At 39.1% G+C, this 22,104-nt stretch overlaps 1 protein-coding gene across 1 annotated transcript in view; it reads right to left on the bottom strand.

Moving 5' to 3' along the window:
- The window catches only part of LOC124159343, a 379,201-nt gene that overhangs the window by 109,770 nt on the left and 247,327 nt on the right, over nucleotides 1-22,104 (bottom strand). The window lies entirely within an intron of this gene.

The raw sequence follows: 22,104 nt of genomic DNA, 5'->3' as shown, positions 1-22,104 counted from the left end.
TGGAGTGGAATTGATTCATAATGAAAGATGATTTGCAATTTTCCACAAAAATAAATTTGATGCGACCCGAGTTTCGATATTACTACATCATTTTCAAGGTACAAATGGTGGTAAGTGTAGTTAATTTATACATATTTCGGAGGCGGGAGTGGGAGAACCTTGAGCCTGAACCTGAACCACCTCCTTGAGTATTTTCCATCCCATTTCTCCTCTCTCTCCCCTCAGTTCTCACACTCCCGCCTCCTAAATATGTATAAATTAACTGCGCTTACCACAATTTGTACCTTGAAAATGATGTAGTAACATCGAAACTCGGGTCGGATTAAATTTATTTTTGTGGAAAATTGCAAATCATCTTTCATTAGAGTCAAAACTTAATAAACAAAATAACAACAAATGAATATCTCGAGAATAAACATCCTCTTTTGAAGTGCTCTTCATACGAAAAGGTTTTTAGTAGAATGTATTGAACAGCATCCTTTGGTTATTTGGTGAAGCTGAGCGAGGATCGGGCAAAGTCACTACATATGACGTAGAAGGGAAGGTTTGGAAGAGCAGAAATCCCGGAAATTCCTCATTCCTTTCACAAGCACACCTCCGTCGAAACTTCAGCGTTTGTTCGACTGGCCCTCTGCAAACTTGGGGAGAAAGAATTTTTCGTATTTCCGCGACGAAAAGGGGTTGCATCAAGCAAGTTTTACCACTGCCCAAAACGTAGGGAAAAACCTGGAAAAACTTTTACGCAATACTTATCGAAATGACGTGATATTTGTACCTACATTTACCTATGGATTCCCCTAGAAGGAGTAAGTTTAGAAATTCATGGGAAATATAATGTAAAAAAGGTGTGAAATACGCGGAATTGTATTCGGGAGCTGGATTTACACATTATTACACATTTTCAGACCTTTTTAGCGTGGATTGTTTAGAAAATGCTACCAGGATATGATGTAAATTAAATGTAACGCGTCAAACTCTCCAAAAGGTCAACATGACAAAATCAAAATCTATCTTTATTTAGAACAATATGGCTAAAAGCTGAATGAAAGGGGAGTCTGTCTAGCAGGATAATCTACTAAATGCATCCAATGTTCATAAATTGCAAAAAAATCAAATACTACTCAATTACATTAATCGCTCATATGCGCTATAATATGGATTAATTTCACCCAATAAGGTAATGAAGGGAATGACTTCAGATTTATGCAGAGCCGGTTTTAGTTTTGACGCTTCAATCTCAAATCACTGAGAAATTTGGATGCATTAGCGAACAATGGAGCTGCGTAAAATGTATCAACTACAGACAGGCTTAAATCTTAGATTCTGCGATAGAATTTTCCAAACGAAGACAAGAAAAAGTTTGGCTCGAAAATTAACGTATATCAAATGAATAAGAATTTGGTTTCCTAGATTTCTCTTCAACTCATATGACGCATACTCGGCCTCGGTACTGCTAAAGAAAAATATATACTTAAGGAGAAAACAGAGTTTGGCGGAAAAAAAACTTAACCAACAAGCCTCAATAAATATGAAGAAGGAGAAAGGAAGACTCCAGATGGGATGGGACCAATCAAAAGGTTATACAGTGATAAGCATTGAATTGTGAATTCCAGGACTACAACGGAGATACACCCTCTTGTCGACCATATGCCGCAGATATCATATTGGCCAAATGTTGTTTGGAAAGCAATCAAGCGTAAGTGAGGACTTAGATAGATCCAAACACAAAAATTAAATTTTTTATTGAAGGAAGACTAATTCTCTCATTTATAACAAATGAACTTTCATCGGAGCAAACAATTTTTAAAAAATTTTAAACTAAAAAGTCTTTGTGATAGTTTTATTCCACTAAAGAAAAATACAGGGATATATTATATAGGGAACCGTCTTTTGAAGATCAGGAGTAAAGATACATTGGCGTAGGCAAAGAATACCAATTACATCTGTAGAACTCCTTGATAATTGACGAATTTTAGTTTATTAAATTTCCTTATTACAGGCTTGTGTGGAAAGAAATGAATTCTTCAGCTAAAGAGGCGTAAAACTTAATTACCACCTCAAAAAGATGATCAATCTTCTTTGCTCATTCATACGAGCCAATTTAAAAGTCCTCCGCATCGGGAAAACGTTTATCGGTCATATCGCAAATCTTCTGGGTCTTAGCTAAATTGGCCCAATTGGAAGGGTTTTAAGAGCTATCGACCGACGAACATAAAAAAATAGTTTTGGCACAAGGTTTTCCTGAGCGAGCGAGAGAAACTTTCCTCCACTATCGGGTTTTCGATTTCCAACTTGCTGGCTTTTCGACTCCGACTTCTTCCCCTACTCTCCACCCCGGCCATAGAACTTATCCCCTGGGCGCGTGGCCCTAAAAATGGCTCCAAAAGGACGTGGAGAAAGCGAGAGAAAGATATGATACTATACCGGCTGCCTTATCGCCCTCACACATTATTTGCCATACGGCGAGAATATGCGCCTTATCTATTGCGAATCTACCAGCTGTGCTGAAAATTCACCTCATATTCTCGTTTCAAAATCCAATCTGGTGCGAGAGAACAATGGTTGAACTATGTTCACCTCCAGGCTGAATTTGCATATTGGAGATATTGGAACGGCGATCATTGAATGATACGATTGATGTATTACAAGCGAATGAATAAGAAACAGATGTTATCCTAGTTACACCAGTATGAATTTCATGTTTAAGTTTTAGGCACGGAAAACTTTTTTGGTACGCCGTTAACTTACGATCACAATTATGTGCTACAAAACTGATGAGTGCGCGACATAAATCGTCTTCGTATTCGGTTCAATTGCTTTATCCTTTTATATTAGTATCATTTTTCTCTTGTTTTAGGACGCCGAATTTATTCCGTATTTTCTTGAAAAGTACTGGGGAAAGATATTCTAATGCTCCAGAACCATCTGAAAAATGGAATCCTAGCTGGACTAATTGTAAGTTGATCTTGCATAAAAAACATTCAAACCTCTCTCCAGTAATACGCCACCGATTCCTATACCTCGTGATGCCATTTTTATCTTTCAAAACACCGAACAACTTATGGTAACATTGTATTTCCTGGTATGACATTTGGAGGAGGTGACCGACTGAGGTCATTTGCACCGTGAGGGAGGGGGAAGGAAATAAAGGGTGGAGAGAAATCCGGCGTGGCCACAAGCCTACTCTCAACGATAAACACCTAGGGATCACGATTTAACGTCCCAGCCGACGGACGCCCTTTAAGAACCACTCAAACACGGATGGGGAAATCTATGAAAAATCTATGCCGACGCTCGGGTCCATGGGGTGAGAATCCAACTCTCTAATTATCACACCAAGTCTAAACCCGATTTTATTTACTCCTAAGCCAACTAATATCAATTTACTCCCTCATCGTGGTAGGAATTCTATTTACCCTTCGTTCTATTTCAAGAGATGGAATTGCAGTTGGCAACCTTCAACTGCTCTTAAACGTGATTAAAAACGTGTAGCATTTGATTAATGAAATGAATCATGAAATGAATCCAATTGACCCTTCGTTCTATTTCAAGAGATGGAATTGTAGTTGGCAACCTTCAACTGCTCTTAAACGTGATTAAATACGCGTAGTATTTGATTTATCAATCAATCAATGGCAAAATCATGCAATTTTCCCCCAAGTATAGTATTATGGACAAATAAACCCATAATTTTCTCAAACGGCATCCATTCCTAAACCGAATGCACATAAGTGATTTAGTGGGGCAGAATTGAAAAACAGTACATAAGACAATATTTAAAACTTTGCTCAATAACTTTAAATTTTGCGCATGTACAATTATAAATGCATTTATTCAACTGATTATAATTCAATGCCTTAACTCTATCATGTGGTGAGATGAGAACATATGAGAGTCAATTAACAGAGGATAAAACAAGGTGACAATATATCTTGTCCACCGTGGGAAGAGGAGGAAATTGAAAAACGACTTCATTCTCCATTCTGGAAAAAACTAAACGCATGAAACGAAAAACCTATCCTAGCACCAAAAAGATTGAAAAAATGGGTAAAAATGTTTTCAATTAACTCTTAATCCATAATTTTTTCAAATCCGCAGTCTGTGTCGCTTAAGTATTTGCAACGGAGGCATGATATCATTTTATATCAACAACAACTTTTAAAGACCTCGACTTCTTCTGGTTATTGTTATTTGGTAAAAAACCGGATGAAATTCATCAAATTAATCTTTTGATGAAAACATGGCTATCCAAAAATGGATAAATTCGAAATTTAACCGTAAGTGTACATTGCTATATCCTCTAAAATAAAAGTAGTCCATAACCAAGTAAATTTACAAGAAATACTCATTAAAATTGGGTTGTAGCATTTTTTTAAATTTTCAAAAGATAAAATGTATTCTGCATAGCATGACATCAATACTCCGAGTAACGGAGGATTAATGAGAGTAAGTGGTTGGAAGTGGGTTTTATAGCAGATAGATAATAACAAAACCATAGCAAAACTAATCAGCTGCGCAATAAAATTGGCTAATTGTAAATACAGAGGAAACATTTTTGAAGAATAAAAATAAATTCGAATCATTGTCCCAATTAAGGAGTATTTTATACAGAAGCCCTTGAATAGCATACACAAAAGTTACGACGAGGGAGAAAAATAGAAATGCCGATGAATATACTTAAATATCATTTCTCGAACTTTTATTAGCAAAATAAAATGTACAGCACCAAAAATATGAATAACCTCTGACCTTAAAACATTAATTTATCATTTGAAATCGCAGACTTTAAGATATAATAATGCGAGGTTATAAAGGAGCAGCATGCCTCCCTTCACATCCGCCGCTTATTCCGAGCCAATAGTTATTTATGAGGGCAATATATTACGCATCCCAAGCGAGATACGCGACGCATCGCCGGAAGAATAGGAAACACGAGTGGGGAGCAAGAACATATTTTCTCCCAACAGAGTCGAGCAGGAGATAAGGGACGAAACGAAGAGACGGAGCAGCCAAAGAGCATAAGCCAAAGGACCGTATCAAGGAAAGTATCTGACCGACGCGACGCTAGGACTTCGTCTAGGACCAGGATGTACGTCGACGGGCGTGCACTCTCGCAGCACGCAGCAGAGAGGACTTGAGTAATTCTAATCAGTGTTTAAGGATCGGTCAAGTCACACTTTATGTTCCGAGTAATTAGCGCGTGGGTGGAAACCGGCATTGCTCTAAACATATTGCAAATATTGCTTTAAGGGAGGGCTATTGCTCGAAATCGAAAGGTTTTTTGCCATCGTGAAATTTCGTGGCCTATAACTAAAGTGGACAGCATAAATCTTCTTCTTTAATCGGGTAAATCGCAATCGGGTATATTTCGGCGAAATTCTTAATATTCTTTCAAATATGAAGCAATATTCAACTCTTATTATTCAACCACCTATAGGTTTTAAAGCGCATAATAATCATTACTTTTGTAATGGCACTGCGCGCGGAAATCACTCTCGTCAATAAATCCCTACACTTGCTAGGAGTTGACGGCGGTGACAGGCAATTCAAACCTTCCATCATACCGACTGAACAGGTACGAACAAATTTTACTTTCAAGATCTTTCCATGGCAGAATTAAATCAAAGGCAATAGCATCTAACCACAAAATATCAATTCTCAATTTGACAAAGTTTTGACTCTTAGTCTGTGAGAATACCTTGATAAAAGGACTAACCAAGGTATGATAATGTCACGTAGCAAAGAAAAATTGGTCGGCTGAACATTACGATTCGTGCGGAGAGTTGCCATTCTTTCGTATGTAAAGAGACGGGTATACCACCGACATTTTGACAACCGACTCGGTCATATATTTAACATAAGTTTTTGTTGTCACCCCTGAAGATGATGTCCGAGTCGGTGGTCGAAACGTCTAACTCCCAAAACGGTGGCAGTGCCGACAGCTTTTCACGCGATTTTCACCTCTTGCTGGTATTAGTTCATCATAAATACTTTTAATTTTGTTTATTCATTTTTATAACTTAGTTGAATCAATTGAAAGTCAAATTTTTCAAAACCTTTTTGCGGAGATCTGCCATTGTTTGATTTTGACGTAGATAGGTGATGCGTTTCCCTAGTAGGTCCGTCACGATCCGAACATCTGTCTGCCCTCCGTCCTTATCTAGTTTCACCCTGTCACCCCAGAAAACGATGCCCGAATCGGTCAACTCTATTTCCTGACACGGTCGAAGTCCCGAGACCTTTTCACGCGATATTAATTTTATTCCGATATTGATGTAACAAAATTCCAAAAATTTAAGCATGATGCGGTAGTCTACGTTCATCATCATTACTTAATTATATTCCAGTTACATTAATTTTCATTGCCTTGCTTAGCTTGGTTTTGGGGGGCAATAGCAGAAAGAATGATGAGGGTCAAATGGAACGACCGAGTTAGTAATGACGAAGTCCTAAGAAGTAAAGGAGAGAAGAGAAGCCTATGAAAACCGTAATAAGAAGATGGAACAACCTTATAGGCGACATCTTGAGACATGATGGCCTGATGAAGACAATCGTCGAGGGACAAGCATGTGGCAAGAACAGAAATGGAAGACGTGGAACAAAATATATGGAACAGATGACTGCCAAATTCCGGGTTCTTCATCCGCGTTTGTCGTTTGTGATTGACAACAGTCTCCTGCTTTCATATTCAGGTCGAAGGTAAGAAGTCTTGATTTTTCGCCGCCTTATATATCACTGACTATCCGTCGGACTGGCTTCCCTGATTTGCCTTGGATAATAACTCTTTTGTCACTATGCTCCCTCGAATATATGGCATAGAGAGGTAGAGAAGGACGTGTAAGAGAAGAAATACGTAGCTGTGAAAAGATTAGCTGATAGGTGAATTGAGTGGAGAGCTGCGTCAAAAAAATCTTAGGATTGTCAGTCTGTGATGATGACGTTGGTTAAATCATTAAAAAGTCAATTTTTTTTTCAACTTTTTTGCGGATAGCTGCCATTGTTTGATTTTGGGGTGGATAGGTGGTACGTCCATCAGAAGTACCTAATTATTAGTTCATTAATTCTCATTACCTTAGTTAAATCAATGAAAAGTCAATTTTTATTTAAACTTTTTTTCGGAGAGCTGCCACTGGTTGATTTTGACGTGGATAGGTAGTGCGTTGCCCTCGTAGCTCCGCCACGATCCAGAAATCTGTGTGCCCTCTGTCCTTGTCTACTTTCTCCCTATGACAGCCGGAAGACGATGCCCGAATCGGTCGTAGAAACGCAAAACTACATTTCCTGGCACTGTAGCAGTCCCGAGAGCTTTTCAAGCGATTTGATTTTAATTTTGAGATTTATACAACAAAATTCCACAAAGTTAAGCATGATATGTCTACGTTCTACGCTCATCATTATTGCTTAATTTTTAGTTAATATATTTTCAATACCTTAGATAAATCACTGAAAAGTGCTATTTGAATTTAATATTTACGTTGATGTAACATTATTCCACAAATTTAACCATGATACGCTAGTTTACGTTCATCTTAACTGCCAAATTTTATTTTAAGTGGTTTATTTCCATTACCTTTTTTTTTTAATCATAAAAAGTCTGATTCCGATTTAATTTCAACGTTGATGTAGAAAAATTCCACAAATTTAAGCATAATACGCTGGTATAAGTTCATCGTAATTTCCTAATTTTATTTTTGCTAGTTTATATTCATTGTCTTAGTTGAAACATTGAAATTTAATTTCTTTTAAACTATTTGCGAAAAAGTTTTTAAAAATGAATTTTCAATGGTTAAATAAGTTGGATTTTGACGTGGATAGGTGGTGCGTTGCCCTCGTAGATCTGCCACGAGCCAAAAATCTGTCTCCTTCCTTGTCTACTTTCCCCGCTCCTCCCTCCCTTAACTTTCCTCGTCCTCCTCTCCTTTTTCCATATCGATCCCACCCCGTCCTTCTGGAGTGCTTCCACCCGTCCTCAACCGCCCACTGTCAACGCGGGAGAATGAAAAAAAAAAAGGGAGAAGACGCCCGCCCACCGACGCAACTCTCTCTCTGACACACACCGCCATGGGACCAACTTGGGATTGGGAGTCGCAGGGGATCTGCTGCCATCGGGATGAGAAATTTAGGTGTACGTGCAATACGCACCGCGACCCTCCTCCTGGGTACCCTCCACCCTTTTGGTATGGCACGCAGAGGAAGGGAAAATAAGGGTGAGTCGAATCCTTTTTTGGGACTAGAGAGAGATGAACAGGAAAGGTTATATATCCATCTCAATACACGTTCTCAAAGTTTTTTTTCCGTAGCGCGGAATCTGTACGATGACGAAGGAGATTCAGTTGAATTGCACAACAGTCCTTGGGAAATCTCTCGCCAATGGGACAAAATAGAAGTTGCACGTATGTCCCGTTGAAGCTTGATTAATTTTGCTACTTTGGGCGCTACATTCCGACACTTTCTTCGTTTTTTTCCGTAGCGCGGAATCTATGCTATGACGAAGAAGTTTCAGGTGAATTACAGAACAGTCCTCGCGAAAGCTTACGCCTTACATAGAGAAGGGATGTATTTCCCATAGTAGTTTCATTTATGTTGCTACTTTGGGCGTATTTTACTCGGTTTTCGAAAAATGTCTGTAGCGCGGCGATGAATGCTGAATTCTGAAATGCTGACTGATGATGAAAAGCGATCTGTTGATCCTCATAAATTACTAATCAGGATATTTCAAGACGAATCTGCAATACTTCAGGAGGTTGTAAGGGAGAAAATTTTACGTATTTGTACATGAACATGGGGTCGCAACTCCTTAGTTACTGGGCTATGGCAACGAAAACATTTTTTTGAATGCACTTTACAGTTACCATGAAAACGGTTTTTCATGGGTTCCACCCAGTCTTTTTTTGCGTTGTATTTTATACTTTGGATTTTTAAGGGCATAAAATAATTAAGGTTGGTCGAAAATGTGCGATCATAATTGTCTGAAATAATGAATCTCAAAATGTGTGAAATTGCACAATTGTATTGTAGATACTCTTCTTCTTTCAATCTTAATTATTTAATGTAGGTACATAGAAATCTACAGCATTATATAAAAAGTCGAAAAGACTGGACTCCTAAGAAAAACCGTTTTCATGGTAATTGCAAAGTGCATTTTTTTTAATGTTTCCGTTGATATAGCTCTGTAACTAAAGAGTTGCGACCCCATTTTTATGGACAAACATGCTTAAAATTGTCTAACCTACTACCTCCTGTAGATTCTACCTGAAACACCCAGTGGTGTAATCAGGAGTATGCTTTGTGGGGGATGAGGGAGATGATGGGAACCACCTAACAACTTTTTAATTAATGTAACTGGAATAAAATTAAGTAATGATGATGAACGTAGACTACCGCATCATGCTTAAATTTGTGGAATTTTGTTACATCAATATCAACAACCCCCTAAACAACTTCGGGGATGGGAATTCGGGGAAATTTTTGAAAAATGACATTCCTCTAAATACATTTTGCATCATTTTGTCACTCAAAATTAAACTTTGTGCAGATTTACTTATTAAAAATCAAAACTAGGCGATAATTTTAAATATTTTTTATTTCTCTGAGGCTTTTGGGGGAAGCTATCCCCTCTCCCCCCATAGTTACGCCACTGCCCAGCATAATAGTAGGGTGCATACACTCGTGAGGAAAAGCGTTGAAAACTTATGGAATGGGTAGATTACGTCGTCATTTGTATAAATTTCCGTTAGATCTCTGATTATAGTTTATTTATCCATGAAATTTGAATCGCTTTGCCGGCCAGCGACGACCTTTGTAGACCCATTCAACTGCGCGATGCGTAACATCACATTTAGAGACCGACTGGAGAATCCTATACTCGTAACTCACGCCATCAAATGCGTTGAATGGAAGGGTAGAAAATAAGTATGGGAGACGCAAGAGAAAGGAACGTAATAGAATAGAAAATGAGCCCATGGTAGGCATGACGGCCAACATAGCGCCACAGCGAAGACTAACAATAAGACACATTGAACAAATCGACGCTTCGTGAAGTGTTAATTATGCAGCTTTCTCTCGAGAAGGAGGGGATCAGGGATCATTCTTCACTCCTACGGAAAACTTGAGGCGTTTTTTTCACGGAAATTATACGAAAAATTTTTAGACTCTTCCAGTCCCAAAATTTTCAACTGTTCAGCGTCGTAAGCTTGCTGTGAGTATGGGTATGAGGCAGTGGCGGATCTATGGGGTATGGGGATCCCCTTTGGATATCCAATTTACACTATATGGAATGGTATTTTGTTAGGACCCCCCAATACAACTGGGAGGTTGCCCCCGGCTTAGTCCCCCCCACCCATGTCCCTATTCTGGACTCGTCACTGGTATGAAGTATCTTCAGGCAAACACTACTTTTTTATCTCTAGTATTTTCAGCATGGCATCGGTTTTACGTACTAAAGCCTACTACATAGTTTTCTTCGTCAGTGTATGAAGTGGCTATTGAATCTTTAGCGGAGCACCTACCTCAGCATACTTCCTCCATATATAATGAATTATAATTTTTTTGAAAATTGAGAATTATACCTTTCTGGTCTCAAAAATTTTCGTTGCTTAAATGATGCCATTGACTTCCTCCATCTTGAACTATTCTTAACAACTCTATCTACCATCCCTTTTTTCCCTAGGTTATCGGCCTTTTATCCTTGATTCTATTCAAGCACGGTATCTGAAATGTCAATGAGTCACTTGAACATGCACCTCAATCATTTCCTTGATGCATTTCTATTTAATACTAAGAACTTCCTTGCAAAGCCTCCAAAGATTCAAAGTTAAAATCATAAAGAGCAGATCCAAACTTGCTTATGAAAGTGTTTTCCTCACCTAAGTAACGTAAAAGGGACTTGTTGATTTTATAAGTAAAGATTCATCTGTATTTGATACTTCGTGGAATCTGCTGAACATTTTGGATGAATGAATATAAACTTTAGCTGATAGGAGAACTGAGTGGAGAGCTGCGTCAAACCAATCCTAGGATTGTTGACCAGTGATGATGATGAATATAAACTATGTTTTAACACAAAAATTTTTATTTATTTTTTATTTTTTTTTTTGTTTTTTTAGGTGCATCAGCCCCACATATCTCACCACATTCCCTTGGCTTTTACAACCTGGGGAAGACCCAACCTCACTCCCTTCGCCCTCCCAACTTCCACCCTTATCCCCCCACCTCTACAGTTCTCCCCCTTACTCCATATAGTTTTCTATATCTACCTAAAATATCACAACTCTAGTATTTAAGGTGGTACACCAATGCATTCCTCACCAAAAGATGACGTTGACCGTCTACACCACGGTCGATTTTTAATAAAAATAAAAAATACTGAGGGAAAAAAGTTTTAATTTATTTATCCAAAAAAAGTACAAAATCATTCGGCTCGAAGAAGTCACCCTTACAGCCTGTCATTCAAGAGTATGAGTGTGCGGTGGGGTCCAGCAGGAGGGTTTTGGTTGAGGAAAGAGGTCAACTGGAGAGAAGTTGGGACAGAGATAATAAAAGAAAACCCTTATTTTCAGGGTGGCACTCCTCAACAGCGATCCTCCTCAAATGGCGAGGGGTGAGTATCCACACAAACTCTCAAACAAAATGGGCCCAAGGGTCCCCGTCTTTTATGTATTTTCATGATTGCAGACATGTATAAACAAACTACGCCAACATACGTACCTACGTACATGAAATTGTCAACCTCTTACATGCAATCCTGTAGACATCATGGAGAGGCAAAAGAGGATAAATTCGTGACTGCGCGATTGAAAAGTAGTGCATTTTTTAAATTTTATTAAAAATATTCCACCCAAAATAGATTACATCTGTAAATAAAAATAAGATTGCCAATTATAAACTACCAACGCGGCTGGGAAATCCACAATTTGGCAGTCATTATGAGAATCGCCGCGGAAACATTAAGGAAAATAAGAGTAAAGAGAATGAGAAAGGTCCAATCCTTATATTTTAAGGAAAATAAGAGTAGAAATGAGAAAGGTCCAATCCTTATATTTTAAGGAAAATAAGAGTAAATAGAATGAGAAAGATCCAATCCTTATATTTTAATGCACCACTTTTTCAAATAATTTGAGCCGATTCTTCCGCCCTTTTTATACGACAAACAGGATCCCACTTAAGTCACGGCATTCATTCACTAATAACTCAAAGAGTAGTCTGGGGACTAGCCTAAGCTATCCAAGTTCTGAAGGATTGGCGCCATGAGTGGTGATCTTAGTAGACCAATTTAAATGCGCGATGCTTAGCAACACGTATAGAGACATATTAGAGAATTCTGTATTCGTGACTCACGCCTCCAAATGCGTTGAATGGAGGGAATGCATTAAATACATAAAACATGCTTTTTCTAGAGGGTAGGTAGAACTTTAGGCTGCTGCCGAGGGTTATTGGTTTATAAATCCGGATGAAGACTCTAGACACTCAAAATTCAAATCCTGGAGGTGCGAGACGTCCCAGGAAGGAAAACTGGCCCCCCTAACCTGAATATGTGAAATCATCATGCCTGTGGATTAGCCCTTGGGAGCTTTACCCTCACCTATTCAAACCAAGGTTTATGTTGAATCTATGATAGACAGAAAGAAAGGTCGCATTAATAATGCCATATAAAATTTTGTAATTTAATTTTTCTAAAGAAATTGAAATCATAGTACTGATCGACATTTTTCGCAAGCTTTGCTGCATTTTACTGCGCGTGATAAGTAAATTTTTACGTAGTTCCTGGGTTTAAAGTAATTTACACCAATGGTGAAATTCGCTTTAAAAATCATTTGGCTTAAACGGTATTTAGCCGTAAAGGAGGATGTCATGGAAGTGAAACTAATGCAATACCTGTCAATTGAAATATCCGAGTACGATATATATATCCTGTGGATTAGTCCTTGGGAGCTATATCCTCACCAATTCAAACCAAGGTTTATGTTGATAGAAAGACAGGTCGCATTAATAATGTCATATAAAATTTTGTAATTTAATTTTTCTAAACGAATTGAAATCATAATACTAATCGACATTTTTCGCAAGTTCTGCTGCATTTTACTGCACGTGATAAGTAAATTTTTACGTAGTTCCTGGGTTTAAAGTAATTTACACCAGTGGTGAAATTCGCTTTAAAAATCATTTGGCATAAACGGTATTTAGCCGTAAAGGAGGATGTCATGGAAGTGAAACTGATGCAATACCTGTCAATTGAAATATCCGAGTACGGCTAATTCTGGCTAAGCGAAATGATTTTTTCATGAGTATTTTCACCCCGGGTGTAAGTATCTCAAAAAAAAGACTCGAATAAAAATTCGGATTTTGAAAGTCAATTTCTAGTAAATATTTCAACGGTAGGCTTAATTTTATCTATGAATATGATTAGGAGAGTATATTATAAGATTTTCGTTAGACAGAGACATATACTACGGACCAGCCTGCTTAAAGCCGAACATATTCCGCCGTGCAGCATCGTTGAGGACGAGGAGAGAGATCCACGCATCGAAAGGTCCAGAGAAATGGAAGAGAACTCGGCCGCTCGAGATACTCCCGGATAACAGGAGATCCTTCTCGAATGCAAGGAATTTCTTTTCTCGCACAACACGAAATGAAAAGGAAAGGGCATCTCCGGCACGCGGGAACTGACTTTCTCTTTATGGGGCGAAGACATCTCGAAGCAGGGGAGCGAGACGGGAAAGGTCGCCGATTGAGAAGATGTGGGAGATACCGAGGAAAGGCTAAGACAAACAGGAGAGAATATGGACGATAGATCGATGATTCCAAGAAAAATAACGTCTTGTTCTCAACTCATTCCTTCACATTTCCGAGCCCCGGCCAGAATCGGAGAAAAAATGTGTAAATTACTCAGTTTACATGTTACGCAGCATGAGCCCACGTGCAGGATACTACGGGCCAGTCATCGAAAAAAGGGAAAGAAGAAACATCAGATATACTCCGTCTGCATGCATAGTACCCGTAAATACCCTGAAGGTAATCTATAAATATCACTTTTCTTTAAGGGACGAAGACGTATCCAAGCAGAGACAAGAAGTCACCGATTGATAAGATGCGGGAGATACCGAGGAAAGGTTTAAAAAAAACTGGAGACAGTATGGAAGAAAAAAAGTTGACTCATAGAAACATAGAATCTTGTACTCAACTTTCCTCCTCATTTGCGAGGCCCGGGCAGAAATGGGGGGTAAGCATGTGTAAATTACTCAGTTTACATGTTACGCAGCATGAATCCACGATGCAGGATGCTAAGGGTCAGTCACCTTAAAAAGGGAAAGGAGAAACATCATTACTTCTCCATCTACATACGAGATACCCTTAGAGACCCTAAAGGAAATCTATAAAATATGACTTTCTCTTTATGGGGCGCAGACATTTCGAACAAAGAGAAGAGAGGCCGCCAATTCAGAAGATGGGGGAGATACCGAGGAAAGGTTAAAACAAACGGGAGAGAATATATATGAAAGAACGATGATTCAAAGCAATATAACATCCCGTTCGAAACTCATTCCTCCTAATTTGCGAGCCCCGTCCAGAAACGGAAAGAAAAATGTGTAAATTACTCAGTTTACATGTTACACTGCGCTTGCCCACGAGGTGGGATATTAAGGGTCAGTCACCCCAAAAAAAGAAAGGGAAAATATCATGGCTTCTCCTACCATGTACAAAGTACCCTTAGAGACCCTAAATGGCATCTACACTTAGTAAGCCATTCAACTGCCCTCAAAATAACAGTAAAAACCATAGTAAACGAAGGAAAATGTATGAAAATGAAGATATTCTCAGGTTATTTATGCTGCCATGAAAAACCCAGCAACGAACACATTGCTGAAAGAATAAGAAATTATGATCTTTCTAGGGTATAAAAAAGTTCCGAGCTGAGAATTCAGCCCTTGTAAATGGTGCGCTATCGCTCGTAAGTCTAGCATAACACAGTTGCTGTCAACAATCAAGGGATGAAAACAGAAAATGCTGCAATACACGTAGCAATTTATTATCTCAATAAGCGCCATATTTTAGCATTTGGTGCCATAAACGATGAAAAAAATACTAAGAACTGTAGGCAAAAAATTTAATGAAACATTAAAGGCCGTAGTAGATGCATTATGTATATAACTTTCGCGGATGATTTTTAAGTATTTAATAACCAGACTGCTCGTTATTTTCTTACATTTCTTACCATCACAAGTAGTGGCTTTACTAGGAATATGCTTAAGGGGAATGGGGTCCGGGAAATGTTTTGAAAAAATAACATGCCTGATAATACATTTCACATCATTTTGGCACTAAAAATTTAGCTTTAAGCAGATTCAGTTGTTATGTGTCAAATATAGATTATGGTTTAATTTTTTTTAATTTCTCTTGAGCCTTTGGGGGGAATCTAACTCCTCAACCCCCATAGTTACGCCACTGATGCGAAGGGTATTTGGGAGGAGGCGACTAACTGCTGAGGTCATTTGCGCCATGAGAGAAGGGTATGGAAGAGAAACCCAGCCGCCATTGGCCTTCTCTTAAGGAAAGGCGACAGGGGGACCGTCCCATACGACGGACGGATTATAATACGCTTGAAGTGTCCTCCGCACAGCATCCAAGCAGAGATTGGGCAGACTCCGCCACCGCCGCCGCCGCTGGGATTAGAAACCGAGCCTACGAGGTGAGAAACCAACACTCTATCCACCACACCAACCAGATCGCCTAACATCCGTGAAATCATTACTAGCAGTATGTCTTCCCATACCGCAACAACGGAGGTCAGCAACAATAATTAATCTCGGTCGACAGAAGGTAATATTTCAGTTGTGAGACAAAGCAGTGTTTAGTGACATCAGGCGGACCGTAAACTTTAGGAGGATTTCCTGAGTCGGAAGTTCAGCTACGGCCGGGAGCCAATAATTCCTTCGTTTGTGAACCGGGTGTGTGTAACACAGTGAAGCCGGACGGGGGAACACCTTAAATTTCCATTTCGCCGCCGCGCGGCGGGCCGAGTGGTTTCGGACCCTAACGAACGACCTCTCTCACTCACGACCCTCGCCTCACTCACCCGCCATGTCTATTCCTCCTTCCTCATTTCTCCCTTTGCTTCGCTTATCTCTGCGCATTCCCTATTCAATCGCTTTTCCCAGAATATCCTCCTCGGTCCTGGAGTATTAAATACTCGCTGGCCTTCCGCCGTTGCTCGGTGAGGATAGTACCCATAGAAGGGGAAACTGAAAACTTGGAATCCATGGTCATGTTGGCCTCTCAACGGGGAAATATGAAAGAACGTAAGAGTAAACATGATTTTACGGTATGCACGGTTAAAAGGAAAGCAATAATATTCGTGGGCCATTTACCTGGGAACGGTGAAGTTGCGAGGGAAGGCAGTAATGGAACTGGAAGTCGCCAAATAGCCCTCCATCTCACAGACAAAGCGCCCAATAGTATACAAACATGGCAGAGTGAACGGGGATATTATCGTAAGGTGGGAGAGTATGCAGAGGGTGGGGAATGAGTGCTAGGTTGCGCTGAGCGCACTTTCAGGGTTTAGTAATGAGAAAATAATGCAAAGGACGCAATAGAGAGTAGCACTACAGACTGAGAGCATGAGATGCACCTATAAACTGACTTTGTCCGCAATCAATGTTTTCGCATTGAAACGTATAGAGAACATACAAACAGACATACTGTTTAATATATATAGACGATACATCTAAGTTTGAAAATTTTCACGCTTGGCTAAGTGTAGGTAATGTCGTTATTTCAACTAGTTCAGTGCGTCCTGACAGATGACAGAATCATACAGAAATAAGCATGATTCACAGAAATCCCTAATTTTGATGTTAAGATCTAATTAACATGAAATATGTAGATATGTCCCGCGACTGAGGAGGAAAAATAGTTTGCCGGCCTGCCTCGGTGGCGCCGGGGTAATGCCCATCTGTCAACCTACTGGTCGCAGGTTCGAATCCCGCCTGGGTGGGTTTACCACCAAATAAATCGTAATACAGGAATATCTAGCCCTAAATTCAATTTTAATATAGATGGCATTATTAATATTTTTCAATCATTATTATTATTGTTAAAGTCGCTTCCCCTCCCTCCGCCACCTCAAGGCCACGCGCTCACTCACAATCAGTATTAAGTTAAGCGGAGAGGAAAAAATGTTTGAATTACTCAGTTTATAAATTACACAACATGTTTTCACGATGCAGGATGTTTAGAGTCAGTCACCTAACTAAGGGGAAAAGAGAAACATCGCGGCCCTTCCGTCTACAAGGTACGGCTAGAGACCCTAAGTACCCTTAGAGACCAATAGGAAGGTTGAAATGGACGAAATATCGATGATTTGAAAAAGTAGAACATTTCATTCTCACTCATTCTTTCTCATTTTCATTTCTCGCCTATAAATGATGGGTAAAAATATGTAGAATACATGTCATTGTTATACAGTACGATTTTACGATGCAGGACATTTAGGGTCAATTACCTTAAAATAGGGCAAACACTGGGAATACCAGTAAACACTTCAAACAAGCATTTTGCCGCCACACTTGCATAGACGGTCGAATTTATCTTGCTAATTTAATTTTCTTCCAATAACGCAAATTATTTGCATAGTTTCATTTCTCAAGTTTCCCTATATCAGCTTGGATTTGAGGGATCATATCCGTATTTAAGCTTTGATTTCTTTCAGTCTCCTAAATTTAATAAGTAATAGCCACAAGTACGCGAACACTAAACGTTCAGGGTAACGAGCCTATCTCCTTCCCCTGGGCCGCATCGCACTTGGAGGAATTAATCTGGGGCTTTCCGATGGATTAACGCGGGATATGAACCCGGAATCCTTCGATCAGCAGCCAAGCACTCTACTCAATTGGCTACCACGCTCGAGTCGTTTTCGGACCCAAACGAACGATCTCTCTCGCGTTACTTCATTGCACTCCAACTCTTCTCACTTTCCTATATTCTCTCGTTCTCCTCTTCGTATCCCAAACCCTATCCAATCGTTTTGCCGCAGTGTAACGTGCCGGCCTACCGCTCTCCATCGCCTCGCGTCCGCAAAATCTAACTATTATTCCCGAGGGAGTTGGGATCGGGATGAGATTCGGGCGAGCGAATTCATGAAGGCGCGACTGTCCCCATCTCTGCTTCGAAAAATCCCCTCGCGCGAAAAAAAAAATGTCAGAGGGTGCAAATGGATGTGGATATCTGACGAAAATAGAAACTTCTGAATGTTTAAAACGCCTGACTTGACTAGGAGATGGACGCCAGACGAAGAGACTAGATAGGGAAGGAGGCAGCGATTTTTGACCTCCGCTCAAACGGCAAAGATTAAAAAAGACAAGAGGTCATGCGACTCACACGATCATTTCCACGTGTAAGATAGCTGATTTTGTAATTTAAAAGTGATCTGATGAATTTCTTGAAATGGCGCGGCACGTTAATGTATTTAGACTGAGAGACTTATGCATATCGCATTTTGGGGAATGGAAGAAGTTAAAGCTAAAATATGGATATGATACTCCAAGTCGAAGCTGATAAAGGGAAATATTGAGAAATGAACCTTAAGAATTAAACAAATAAATATGCACTGTTTGAAAAAAATAAAATGCACAAAATATAATAGACAATCAAGCAAGTGTCGACACAGGATTTTTATCAAACGCTGCAATTTCGATCGTAAAAACAATGGAGAGAATAGCCACTAAAATAGGCGAAAAATTACTGAGTATAGAGGATTACTGTCAAACTTATCTTTTAGAGGAATTCTCTCCAGGGGAACAAAAAGAAAAATATGAAAGCCAGAAATTTAATCATGAAAACAGAAAAAAAATAATCCCATAGTATGATGGAAATGGCTAGATAAACTAAATCAAACAATGAATTAGATTCTCAATAAGTTTTTGATGTAAACTTTGCAATCAAAATTGCAACGCGGGTAGAACCTGGAAATCTACCCTACCGCGAAATTCTTTAAAAAATATATATTTTACATTTCTGCCCAACCATTTTATTTGCTAATCCCCCATCTAAATACGGAAAATGACTACCACAAGGGCAGAACCAGCAACATGTTTCAACATCATTAACGACTTACAATAGTGGTATCTTTTAACTGCCTTGCTGCGGACAAACGTTATCTTGTGCAGTTAGTATGCCCCAACCATTTCCCTCCCTAGCAGAATGGACCGCAATTGCACCTACTCCACGCTCCATAGGTGCGGGCTTAATTTCGGAGAGAGAATCCAGCCCAGCGATCAATCCGTAATTACGGCGACTACGCCTGCTAATTCACCACCAACGCTTGCAAGAAACGATTCCGAGCCAATTTGCCTGCATTTTATTCGCCCATTCATTCAGGAACAATCCGGCTGAAACCCATTCCGTGGGGGATACACCGCTCGGACGGAGACGAATTCGCCGCGCCGTCTTTTGTTGCCGCATCCGGCGAGGGAAAAAATCAATTACACCGGAGAAAGAGGTCGCATTTTACGCACTCTGACCCTGACTCTGGGTCTCCCTAGCATACAGAGGTCCACAAAATTTAATTTCAGATTTAATTTCCGTCAAAAACAACTGAGAGTGCTAGTACATAGTGCGATGCATCATCGCCTTATTGTTGCGTGAAAATGCCTGAGTTTGTGCCAAATAACCCTCTTTTGCGGGAAGAGTTGATAAATAAAAAGGAAAAAATCAATTTGTAATAGATCATCTTATTTTGTGTTCCGTTGGGCCTGATCAGAATAAGCTTATGTCCGAAAAAACAAATTGGAAATTTAAAACGAGAAATTAAAATAACACGTTGGATACACGCTTCTATGATGATGGCACGAATATATTTACTTGCAAAGACACACCGCCAAATAGATACCGCCACCAAAATAGATATAATCAACGACGATATTTCTCTGAAAAAAAAATCATTAGCCAGCATAGGGATTCAAACCATAGGCAGAAGCAACAACATGTTGCTGAGTAACCACCGATGCCATCACCTGCATTTAAGGTAAACGCATATAAGAAAAGTAGACAATGAGAAAATATCTATTATATTATCTGTAATTAGGTTGAAATCAATTGCTGGGGATGGTTTTTACCGGGGAGAATTTAAACCTTACATAAATAATGTAGAAAATACTATCAGCAGATCTTGTATGGCCCAATATCATGATAACTTAACCAGTTTAGGAGTATATAACCATCTCATAAAAAGGAAAAAATGGATAAATAATAAAGCATCCTATTTTAAGTCCCATCAGGGCGGTATAAACTTATGTTGGAAAAAACAAAATGGGAGATTTAAAATTAGTAATGGCGATAAAATGTCGCATGTACCTTTCCATGATTATAGCGCAAATATATTTACTTGTATATACATAACTATGTGTAGGGAAAAGATTGCTACCACTTATCGGTCTTCGTACACTAGTTTCTGTTCCCCAGGGCATTGCCTCTTCAAAAATCGAGGACCAACGCCCTTAAGTGACCACGTTTTATAGATACCACAATGGATGTCCGTTATAAGTGCACGGAATTCATATGGCAGGGAATGATAACTCATGAGGCACGGTTAATCACCCACGGGCTGGACTATCCGAATGACCGCCCGCAAGGTAATTGAATGTGGATCATTCATCAAAGAAAAGATAGCCAGAGTGTCGCCATATGTGCCCATGATAGCAAAGTGAAATTAATTGCTATGTATTGAACTTCCTTAGCAAAGGCAATGTGAAAGCTGTAGAATACAAAGAAAGTTAGAAATCATAGGGACATTTAATCATATACCTTTATTAAGGATTCATAAAATAACTGTCAAAAGCAACGAATCACCGCGTGATTTCGCTGAAGATATAGACAAGTTCTTAAAACTTTATATAAAAAGGCATTCTCGATCGAAAAATAAAACCACTTCATTCGCGACATTTTGATAACTTAGTCACATGTATTGTGACACAGTTGTGAATACTATTCGTGAATAAATTATTTTCACTCTCAAAAACTACAAATTTAGTTTTTGACAATGAAAACTGCTACATAGCGCTATTTCATAATTGCCAAGAGACAATAAAAGAGATGTAATTTCTCTGAAAAATGCTTGAAATGACATTTTCACTAAGCAGGGTCGACATTGATAAAAAATTTACCGCTCATAAAAATTCACATAAATGAAATATGCAGAAACAAATTGCGGGCGTTATGAGGGTCTTTTTCATTTATTCATGTTCATCTTTCTCCTTGGGATAGGAGCACAAAGAAGAGCCAGGTGAACGGAAGAGGGAAGTAGGTTGAATTATGAAAGCACAGCCATTAAAGATTCCATGGAAATGAGGATGTTCTTCGTTTGAAGTTTCTTAAGATACTACCCCGCTGCATTCAGGGCGGAACAACGCCTAAAATCCGAAACATTCGAGTTTTGTTGAGCTGCTCCATTTTCATAAGTTTGCGGATCACGTGACCATACATTCCAAAATAATAGGCACGGGAAATAGTTTTTTTCCACGAGTTTGGAGATTCCGATTCTCAAAATATATTTATTGTATTGGTACTCTTACCCCCTAAGTATTATAAAGTTTTTTAGCTTTACTGCATTTTATTGTTCACTTTGTCTGCGGCAGCCGCTAGGGCTTTACGTGTTTTTATGAGCTATATTACTTACTCGTGAATGTTCAGCCAAAAACAATATTGTAATGATGCCGAAGTGACTTTTTATACTATTTCTAAAAGTAAAGAGAACCTTAAATGTGCATCTTTCCACATGGATGACATTGAAAGAAATCGTTGACAGAGCTAAACGCTATCCCAAAGATCGAGTTCGAGAGGTGTTTGGTGGATTGGAAGATGCCCTGGAACAAGTGCATAATATATGAAGGCGACATATACTTTGAAGGCGGCAACTTTAATGCAGACAAATAAAGAAATATTTGTTTCAAAAAACCAAAACCCCTGATTAAACTCCCTCTTACTTTAATTAAAATAATATTTTGAAAATACTAGACCCAACAATTGACACTATTTTCCTGAAATCGAGCCCAAATCCCGATTTACTACACAGCACGTAACCAATTTCGCTACCTAGGCGCCCTCTAAACTTTA

The sequence above is a fragment of the Ischnura elegans genome, chromosome 5, assembly GCF_921293095.1.
Source record: "Ischnura elegans chromosome 5, ioIscEleg1.1, whole genome shotgun sequence".
NCBI lineage: Eukaryota > Metazoa > Arthropoda > Insecta > Odonata > Coenagrionidae > Ischnura > Ischnura elegans.
This window is presented reverse-complemented; position numbering and strand designations above follow the sequence as displayed.